The sequence below is a fragment of the Coloeus monedula genome (genome assembly GCF_965178545.1).
Source record: "Coloeus monedula genome assembly, contig: HAP1_SCAFFOLD_103, whole genome shotgun sequence".
Lineage (NCBI taxonomy): Eukaryota > Metazoa > Chordata > Aves > Passeriformes > Corvidae > Coloeus > Coloeus monedula.
In genome coordinates this window covers 182,455-193,040 of record NW_028120800.1, presented here as the reverse complement: position 1 = coordinate 193,040, position 10,586 = coordinate 182,455, and positions in this window count along the sequence as shown.

Here is a 10,586-nt window from a genome sequence, read left to right as displayed (position 1 = left end):
GGAGCAGAGACAAGGAGCAGGACAAGGAGAAGGCAGGAAAGGAGAAGCCACTCGGGCTTCTGAGATGGCTTCCAGGGGAGGGGGAAGGGAGCCCTTCCCGTGCCTCAAATACCGGGAGCACAGCAGCAAAGGGATGTGTGTGACAGGGATGTGCAGGACCGGAGGGCACCGGCTGGAATCTCCCTGGACACAGGTGATGCAGCTCCCTCAGGGCACACCTCACCCCAGCCAGGGTGCAGGGATGGCTCTGCCCAGGCTCAGCTGCGCCTCTGGAAACGCCAAATCCCAGCTCCCTGCCCTGGAGCTGCCTCCTTCCTGCCGGGAAAGGAAAAGCAGGACTGAATTTTCCAGGTCCCCCCCACCTGGTTCTGTCTCAGCTTTGAGCTGGAACTTCCTCAAACCTCCCAAGCCAGTCCCAGCCTTTCCCACCAATTTCCTCTGTGGAACCTAAGCAGCCGCACCTCCCTCTCTCTAAATAATCAGAACATTGGCAGGGCTGCTCTCTCCACACTTTAATTCTCTCCACAGTTCAATTTTCTCCTTTCAGAGGTATTAGGAGCTGTTTGCACTTCAGTTTTTTCAGGCTCTGTGCTTTGCTCCTCTGTTCCCAGGCACCAGTTCTCCCTGAGCTGCTCCCTACCTTGTTTAAGAGTTCATTTGTTTGGAGCTCCTTGGAAGCAGCCGCAGGCACTGAGGAGATGCCAATTAGTGTCAGGGCAGTTAACTGGGGGGGGGGGGGAAGGAAACAGGACTTTAAACTGCTCCAAGGTCTGTTCCTCCTGCACTGGGAAATACAGGGAGCACCTGAGCTGCTCAGCTGGGCTGCTTTAGGGTGCAGAGGTGAATTTGGAGCTGATTTATTTGGGGTGCTCAGCAGATGTTGGCCATGATCTCTGCACGTGCAATCCCAGCTGCTCTGCCAGGATGGAGCCTTCCTTAGCTCCCAATAAATCTCAAACCACTCCTTAGCTCCTCATAAACCTGAAACCAGAAGGTCGGCACAGCAGCCTCCTGAGAAGTAGCATTTTGACAGGGATTTTTTCTGAACCATTAACTTTTGTTTGCTGGAGCTTTCCCTGCAAAGCGCTGGATCTGCATCCCGACACGTTCGGGTGGGATTCCTCAGCGCCGCGTCTCGTCCTAAAAATACTCTGAAAAAGGAGATTTGTCCTCTCTAGGTACACTCTGCCCTGTAACAGAGAAAGCCTTTGGAAAGGATTGATGCCGGTCTTATCACATTCATGTATATTTTAATTATGATTATCAGCAGAAGTCATAATTAATGACAATGGAATATCTCCATATTAACAGCTATCAGGAACAGCCCACACAATTTCATGGGGGTGACCTCAGTGCTTCTGTGGGAATCTCAGCCCAATTCCCAGCTGTCCAAAGGCTCCTTTTGCTGGCACTGATCCCACTTTCAGCAGAACTGTGCAGCTCAGTGATATTAAAGTCAGCAAAACTCTCAAGTATAAACCCATTTCCCAGGTTTCTTCACGAGGGAGTGTTCCTGAGGTCAGCCCTGCACCGTTTGCTTCAGAGGACTTCAGCCTCCCGTGCTGGCACAGAGCTCCAAGGGAAGCAAAGTGCCCCAGGAAAGCTGCGCTGGGGGAGAACAAACACCACAAAAACTGGGATTTGCTGGCACAGGGGCTTGGACATCACACATCCTTCCCTGTTCTTGGGTAACAGAGTTATCACAGATCTCCTGAGTAGCTACACCAGTAAAAAAGTGACTTTTCCAGCCCAGATGCAGCTGCATAAGCGTTCGGAGTGGCAAAATGAAAAGAATGTAAAAATCCCACCATGGAGTGAGATGGTGCCGCCTCCTGCACCTGGGCCACCATGGAACACTCCAGGCTGGGGGAAGAGGGACTGGAAAACTGGGAAAGGCCCTGGGGGTGCTGGGGAAAGCAGCTGGACAGGAGCTGGGTGTGCCCAGGTGGGCAAAGCCAAGGGCACCTGGGATGTGCCAGCTCGGGGTGACAGCAGGGCCGGGGCAGTGCCCGTCCCTGTGCTGGCACTGCTGAGGCATCTCCAGTGCTGGGGGCAGCTCTGGGACAAGAGGGACACGGAGGGGCTGGAGCGAGTCCAGGCAAGGGAACGGAGCTGGCAAGGGGCTGGAGAGTTCCTGAGAGAGCTGGGAAAGGGGCACAGCCTGCAGCAAAGGAGGCTCAGGGGGGACCTTGTGGCTCTGCACAAGTCCCTGACAGGAGGGAGCAGCCGGGGGGGTCGGGCTCTGCTCCCAGGGAACAGGGACAGGAGGAGAGGGAACGGCCTCAGGCTGGGCCAGGGGAGGCTCAGGGTGGATATTGGGGAAATTCCTAAATGGAAAGGGCGCTCAGGCCTTGGCACAGCTGCCCAGGGAGGTTTGGAGTGCCCACCCCTGGGAGTGCTCCAACACCTGTGGCTGTGGCATGGGCGGACGTGGTCAGCGCTGGCCGTGCTGGTGCTGGTTGCACTCAGTGATCTCCGAGGTCTTTTCCAACCTTGATTCCGCTCTCAAGGCAGCCCCACGGAGGAGCAGCACAAAAGGCACCCCCAGGCTGCGAGCGGAGGGTTCAGAACACGCTGCGGCAGCAGGAACGAAGCTCTGCAGGATGAAACTGAAAAGGGGAGAAACGCCGGGCTCTGTGAAAGGGAACAACTGAGAGAGCCACAAAGGAGCCACCAAACTTCTCACAGGGGACACCACCAGCAGCACAGGTGTGAAGGGACTTCTTTTTGCCCCAGAAGTGTGAATCCACAGCCCAAGCCACGTGCACACACTGCAGATGTGAAGTGTATTTTTACTGCCAGCAAGCACTTGGCAATAAAAAAACCTCAGCCCCAAAGCTTGATGTCTAAACAGCAACACACAAGTTCTAAGCCAGCTGTCGAGAGAAACAAAACACAGCAAAAACAAAGCAGAAAGGGAGCAAAACCTTGTCACACTGGCTGTGTTTCCGAGCGTGACAGCTTCTGCCATGCTGGGAATGCAGCACCAAACACAAAAATCCTACTGCAACTCCTGGATCCCATAGCAGGAAGGACATGGAGATTCCCCGTGGGAATCAGGGATGCAGGACTCGGCTGTGCTGCCATCACTCCCTCAGGAATAGCCAGGTTTAGCTCATTCTGTCTGCCCAGAGAGGGGGATTTGCCCCTGGATGCCCTGGAATGTTCCAGGCCAGGCTGCACACTGGGGCTGGGAGCAGCCCGGGACAGTGGGAGGTGTCCCTGCCCGTGGCAGCGCTGGCACTGGATGAGCTTGAAGGTCCTTCCAAGCCCAAATGGTTCTGTGAGTCTTAGAGCCCTGAAATTCTCATGACAGAGGTGGAAGTGCAAGAGCTTAAGGTCCCTTCCCAAAAAAACCCCATTGCACGACTCTGCAGCTTCTGGAGCCCTGGGTCCATGGAAATGCAGTTGCAGAGGAGCTCCGAGGAAATGGGTGTTTTGGGGAGAGCAGAGTGGCTGGAAGAGAGGAACAGGAACAGTCTCCTCGAGCAAGCCCTTGTGTCTCAGGGAGCGGGATCGGCTCGCTCCTAACGCACCTGGTGACTCCCAGAGCGGGGGATGGAAATGCAGCCCAGGTCCGAAAGAAACCTCTGCGCATCATGCGCGGGCGCGCTGCCCCGCGGCGCGGGGCCCACGCGGGGGCACGGCCGCGCGGGCGCGGTGGCTACTGCGCATGCGCGGGCGCGGTGGCTACTGCGCATGCGCAGGCTCGCTGGGTCTACTGCGCATGCGCGGGCGCGCTGGCCCTACCCCCCCTCCCACTGCTCATGCGCGGGCGCGCTGGGCCCCCCCACCTCACTGCGCATGCTCGGGCGCAGTGGCTACGGAGCATGCGCGGGCGCGGTGGCTACCGCGCATGCGCGGGCGCGCTGGCCCTACCCCCCCCCCCCTCCCACTGCTCATGCGCGGGAACGCTGGGCCCCCCACTCCACTGCGCATGCGCGGGCGCGGTGGCTAATGCGCATGCGCGGGCGCGGTGGCTACTGCGCATGCGCGGCCGCGGGGGCTACTGCGCATGCGCGGCCGCGGGGGCTACTGCGCATGCGCGGGCCCGGGGGTACGGAGCATGCGCGGGCCCGGGGGCTACGGAGCATGCGCGGGCGCGGGGGCTACGGAGCATGCACGGGCGCGCTGGGTCTACCGCGCATGCGTGGGCGCGCTGGCCCTACCCCCCCTCCCACTGCTCATGCGCGGGCACGCTGGGCCCCCCCACCCCACTGCGCATGCGCTGGCGCTCTGGGCCCCTCCCCCCCACTGCGCATGCGCAGGCGCGCCTGCCCGCCCCCCCCCCCCCCCCCCCACCACTGCGCATACGCGGGCACGCTGGGCCCCCCCCCACCCCCCCCACTGCGCATGCGCGGGCGCCCTGGGCCCGTCCCTGTGCTGGCGCTGCTGGGGCACCTGCAGTGCTGGCAGCACCTCTGGGACAAGAAGGACACGGAGGGGCTGCAGCGAGTCCAGGCAAGGGAATGGAGCTGGCAAGGGGCTGGAGAGTTCCTGAGAGAGCTGGGAAAGGGGCACAGCCTGCAGCAAAGGAGGCTCAGGGGGGTCCTTGTGGCTCTGCACAAGTCCCTGACAGGAGGGAGCAGCCGGGGGGGTCGGGCTCTGCTCCCAGGGAACAGGGACAGGAGGAGAGGGAACGGCCTCAGGCTGGGCCAGGGGAGGCTCAGGGTGGATATTGGGGAAATTCCTAAATGGAAAGGGCGCTCAGGCCTTGGCACAGCTGCCCAGGGAGGTTTGGAGTGCCCACCCCTGGGAGTGCTCCAACACCTGTGGCTGTGGCATGGGCGGACGTGGTCAGCGCTGGCCGTGCTGGTGCTGGTTGCACTCAGTGATCTCCGAGGTCTTTTCCAACCTTGATTCCGCTCTCAAGGCAGCCCCACGGAGGAGCAGCACAAAAGGCACCCCCAGGCTGCGAGCGGAGGGTTCAGAACACGCTGCGGCAGCAGGAACGAAGCTCTGCAGGATGAAACTGAAAAGGGGAGAAACGCCGGGCTCTGTGAAAGGGAACAACTGAGAGAGCCACAAAGGAGCCACCAAACTTGTCACAGGGGACACCACCAGCAGCACAGGTGTGAAGGGACTTCTTTTTGCCCCAGAAGTGTGAATCCACAGCCCAAGCCACGTGCACACACTGCAGATGTGAAGTGTATTTTTACTGCCAGCAAGCACTTGGCAATAAAAAAACCTCAGCCCCAAAGCTTGATGTCTAAACAGCAACACACAAGTTCTAAGCCAGCTGTCGAGAGAAACAAAACACAGCAAAAACAAAGCAGAAAGGGAGCAAAACCTTGTCACACTGGCTGTGTTTCCGAGCGTGACAGCTTCTGCCATGCTGGGAATGCAGCACCAAACACAAAAATCCTACTGCAACTCCTGGATCCCATAGCAGGAAGGACATGGAGATTCCCCGTGGGAATCAGGGATGCAGGACTCGGCTGTGCTGCCATCACTCCCTCAGGAATAGCCAGGTTTAGCTCATTCTGTCTGCCCAGAGAGGGGGATTTGCCCCTGGATGCCCTGGAATGTTCCAGGCCAGGCTGCACACTGGGGCTGGGAGCAGCCCGGGACAGTGGGAGGTGTCCCTGCCCGTGGCAGCGCTGGCACTGGATGAGCTTGAAGGTCCTTCCAAGCCCAAATGGTTCTGTGAGTCTTAGAGCCCTGAAATTCTCATGACAGAGGTGGAAGTGCAAGAGCTTAAGGTCCCTTCCCAAAAAAACCCCATTGCACGACTCTGCAGCTTCTGGAGCCCTGGGTCCATGGAAATGCAGTTGCAGAGGAGCTCCGAGGAAATGGGTGTTTTGGGGAGAGCAGAGTGGCTGGAAGAGAGGAACAGGAACAGTCTCCTCGAGCAAGCCCTTGTGTCTCAGGGAGCGGGATCGGCTCGCTCCTAACGCACCTGGTGACTCCCAGAGCGGGGGATGGAAATGCAGCCCAGGTCCGAAAGAAACCTCTGCGCATCATGCGCGGGCGCGCTGCCCCGCGGCGCGGGGCCCACGCGCGGGCACGGCGGCGCGGGCGCGGTGGCTACTGCGCATGCGCGGGCGCGGTGGCTACTGCGCATGCGCGGGCGCGGGGGCTACGGCGCATGCGCGGGCGCGGGGGCTACTGCGCATGCGCGGGCGCGGTGGCTACTGCGCATGCCCGGGCGCCCTGGATCTACTGCGCATGCCCGGGCGCCATGGGTCTACTGCGCATGCGCGGGCGCGCTGGCCCTACCCCCCCTCCCACTGCTCATGCGCGGGCGCGCTGGGCCCCCCCACCCCACTGCGCATGCTCGGGCGCAGTGGCTAAGGCGCATGCGCGGGGCGCGCTGGGTCTACTGCGCATGCGCGGGCGCGGTCGGTCTACTGCTCATGCGCGGGCGCGCTGGCCCTAGCCCTCCTCCCACTGCTCATGCGCGGGCACGCTGGGCCCCCCCACCCCACTGCGCATGCGCGGGCGCGGTGGCTAATGCGCATGCGCGGGCGGGGTGGCTACGGCGCATCCGCGGGCGCGGTGGCTACTGCGCATGCGCGGGCGCGGGGGCTACGGCGCATGCGCGAGCCCGGGGGCTACTGCGCATGCGCGGGCGCGGGGGCTTCTGCGCATGCGCGGGCTCGCTGGGTCTACTGCGTATGCGCGGGCGCGCTGGCCCTAGCCCTCCTCCCACTGCTCATGCGCGGGCGCGCTGGGCCCCCCCACCCCACTGCGCATGCGCGGGCGCAGTGGCTACGGAGCATGCGCGGGCGGGGTGGCTACCGCGCATGCGCGGGCGCGCTGGCCCTACCCCCCCCCCCCCCCCCCCCACTGCTCATGCGCGGGAACGCTGGGCCCCCCCCACTCCACTGCGCATGCGCGGGCGCGGTGGCTAATGCGCATGCGCGGGCGCGGTGGCCACTGCGCATGCGCGTGCGCGGGGGCTACTGCGCATGCGGGCGCGAGGGCTACGGCGCATGCGCGGGCGGGGTGGCTACGGCGCATCCGCGGGCGCGGTGGCTACTGCGCATGCGCGGGCGCGGGGGCTACGGCGCATGCGCGAGCGCGGGGGCTACTGCGCATGCGCGGGCGCGGGGGCTTCTGCGCATGCGCGGTCTCGCTGGGTCTACTGCGCATGCGCGGGCTCGCTGGCCCTACCCCCCCTCCCACTGCTCATGCGCGGGCGCGCTGGGCCCCCCCACCCCACTGCGCATGCTCGGGCGCAGTGGCTGCGGAGCATGCGCGGGCGCGCTGGCCCTACCCCCCCCCCCCCCCCCCCCCTCCCACTGCTCATGCGCGGGAACGCTGGGCCCCCCCACTCCACTGCGCATGCGCGGGCGCGGTGGCTACTGCGCATGCGCGGGCGCAGTGGCTAATGCGCATGCGCGGGCGCGGTGGCTACGGCGCATCCGCGGGCGCGGTGGCTACTGCGCATGCGCGGGCGCGGGGGCTACGGAGCATGCGCGGGCCCGGGGGCTACGGAGCATGCGCGGGCCCGGGGGCTACGGAGCATGCGCGGGCGCGGGGGTTACGGAGCATGCGCGGGCGCGCTGGGTCTACTGCGCATCCGCGGGCGCGCTGGCCCTACCCCCCGTCCCACTGCTCATGCGCGGGCACGCTGGGCCCCCCCACTCCACTGCGCATGCGCGGGCGCGGTGGCTAATGCGCATGCGCGGGCGCGGTGGCTACGGCGCATGCGCGGGCGCGGTGGCTACTGCGCATGCGCGGGCGGGGTGGCTACGGCGCATCCGCGGGCGCGGTGGCTACTGCGCATGCGCGGGCGCGGGGGCTACGGCGCATGCGCGAGCGCGGGGGCTACTGCGCATGCCCGGGCGCGGTGGCTTCTGCGCATGCGCGGGCTCGCTGGGTCTACTGCGCATGCGCGGGCGCGCTGGCTCTAGCCCTCCTCCCACTGCTCATGCGCGGGCACGCTGGGCCCCCCCGCCCCACTGCGCATGCGCGGGCGCGGTGGCTAATGCGCATGCGCGGGCGCGGGGGCTACTGCGCATGCGCGGGCGCGGTGGCTACTGCGCATGCGCGGGCGGGGTGGCTACGGCGCATCCGCGGGTGCGGTGGCTACTGCGCATGCGCGGGCGCGGTGGCTAATGCGCATGCGCGGGCGCGGTGGCTACGGCGCATCCGCGGGCGCGGTGGCTACGGCGCATGCGCGGGCGCGGGGGCTACTGCGCATGCGCGGGCGCGGGGGCTACTGCGCATGCGCGGGCGCGGGGGCTACTGCGCATGCGCGGGCGCGCCGGCCCCCCCCCACACCACTGCGCATGCGCTGGCGCTCTGGGCCCCTCCCCCCCACTGCGCATGCGCAGGCGCGCCTGCCCGCCCCCCCCCCCCCCCCCCACCACTGCGCATACGCGGGCACGCTGGGCCCCCCCCCCACCCCCCCCACTGCGCATGCGCGGGCGCCCTGGGCCCGTCCCTGTGCTGGCGCTGCTGGGGCACCTGCAGTGCTGGCGGCACCTCTGGGACAAGAGGGACACGGAGGGGCTGGAGCGAGTCCAGGCAAGGGAACGGAGCTGGCAAGGGGCTGGAGAGTTCCTGAGAGAGCTGGGAAAGGGGCACAGCCTGCAGCAAAGGAGGCTCAGGGGGGTCCTTGTGGCTCTGCACAAGTCCCTGACAGGAGGGAGCAGCCGGGGGGGGCTGGCTCTGCTCCCAGGGAACAGGGACAGGAGGAGAGGGAACGGCCTCAGGCTGGGCCAGGGGAGGCTCAGGGTGGATATTGGGGAAATTCCTAAATGGAAAGGGCGCTCAGGCCTTGGCACAGCTGCCCAGGGAGGTTTGGAGTGCCCACCCCTGGGAGTGTTCCAACACCTGTGGCTGTGGCATGGGCGGACGTGGTCAGCGCTGGCCGTGCTGGTGCTGGTTGCACTCAGTGATCTCCGAGGTCTTTTCCAACCTTGATTCCGCTCTCAAGGCAGCCCCACGGAGGAGCAGCACAAAAGGCACCCCCAGGCTGCGAGCGGAGGGTTCAGAACACGCTGCGGCAGCAGGAACGAAGCTCTGCAGGATGAAACTGAAAAGGGGAGAAACGCCGGGCTCTGTGAAAGGGAACAACTGAGAGAGCCACAAACGAGCCACCAAACTTCTCACAGGGGACACCACCAGCAGCACAGGTGTGAAGGGACTTCTTTTTGCCCCAGAAGTGTGAATCCACAGCCCAAGCCACGTGCACACACTGCAGATGTGAAGTGTATTTTTACTGCCAGCAAGCACTTGGCAATAAAAAAACCTCAGCCCCAAAGCTTGATGTCTAAACAGCAACACACAAGTTCTAAGCCAGCTGTCGAGAGAAACAAAACACAGCAAAAACAAAGCAGAAAGGGAGCAAAACCTTGTCACACTGGCTGTGTTTCCGAGCGTGACAGCTTCTGCCATGCTGGGAATGCAGCACCAAACACAAAAATCCTACTGCAACTCCTGGATCCCATAGCAGGAAGGACATGGAGATTCCCCGTGGGAATCAGGGATGCAGGACTCGGCTGTGCTGCCATCACTCCCTCAGGAATAGCCAGGTTTAGCTCATTCTGTCTGCCCAGAGAGGGGGATTTGCCCCTGGATGCCCTGGAATGTTCCAGGCCAGGCTGCACACTGGGGCTGGGAGCAGCCCGGGACAGTGGGAGGTGTCCCTGCCCGTGGCAGCGCTGGCACTGGATGAGCTTGAAGGTCCTTCCAAGCCCAAATGGTTCTGTGAGTCTTAGAGCCCTGAAATTCTCATGACAGAGGTGGAAGTGCAAGAGCTTAAGGTCCCTTCCCAAAAAAACCCCATTGCACGACTCTGCAGCTTCTGGAGCCCTGGGTCCATGGAAATGCAGTTGCAGAGGAGCTCCGAGGAAATGGGTGTTTTGGGGAGAGCAGAGTGGCTGGAAGAGAGGAACAGGAACAGTCTCCTCGAGCAAGCCCTTGTGTCTCAGGGAGCGGGATCGGCTCGCTCCTAACGCACCTGGTGACTCCCAGAGCGGGGGATGGAAATGCAGCCCAGGTCCGAAAGAAACCTCTGCGCATCATGCGCGGGCGCGCTGCCCCGCGGCGCGGGGCCCACGCGCGGGCACGGCGGCGCGGGCGCGGTGGCTACTGCGCATGCGCGGGCGCGGTGGCTACTGCGCATGCGCGGGCGCGGGGGCTTCTCCGCATGCGCGGGCTCGCTGGGTCTACTGCGCATGCGCGGGCGCGCTGGCCCTACCCCCCCCCCCCCCCCTCCCACTGCTCATGCGCGGGAACGCTGGGCCCCCCCCCACTCCACTGCGCATGCGCGGGCGCGGCGGCTAATGCGCATGCGCGGGCGCGGTGGCTACTGCGCATGCGCGGGCGCGGGGGCTACTGCGCATGCGCGGGCGGGGTGGCTACGGCGCATCCGCGGGCGCGGGGGCTACTGCGCATGCGCGGGCGCGGGGGCTACGGCGCATGCGCGAGCGCGGGGGCTACTGCGCATGCGCGGGCGCGGGGGCTTCTGCGCATGCGCGGGCTCGCTGGGTCTACTGCGCATGCGCGGGCGCGCTGGCCCTACCCCCCCTCCCACTGCTCATGCGCGGGCACGCTGGGCCCCCCCACCCCACTGCGCATGCTCGGGCGCGGTGGCTAATGCGCATGCGCGGGCGCGGTGGCTACGGCGCATG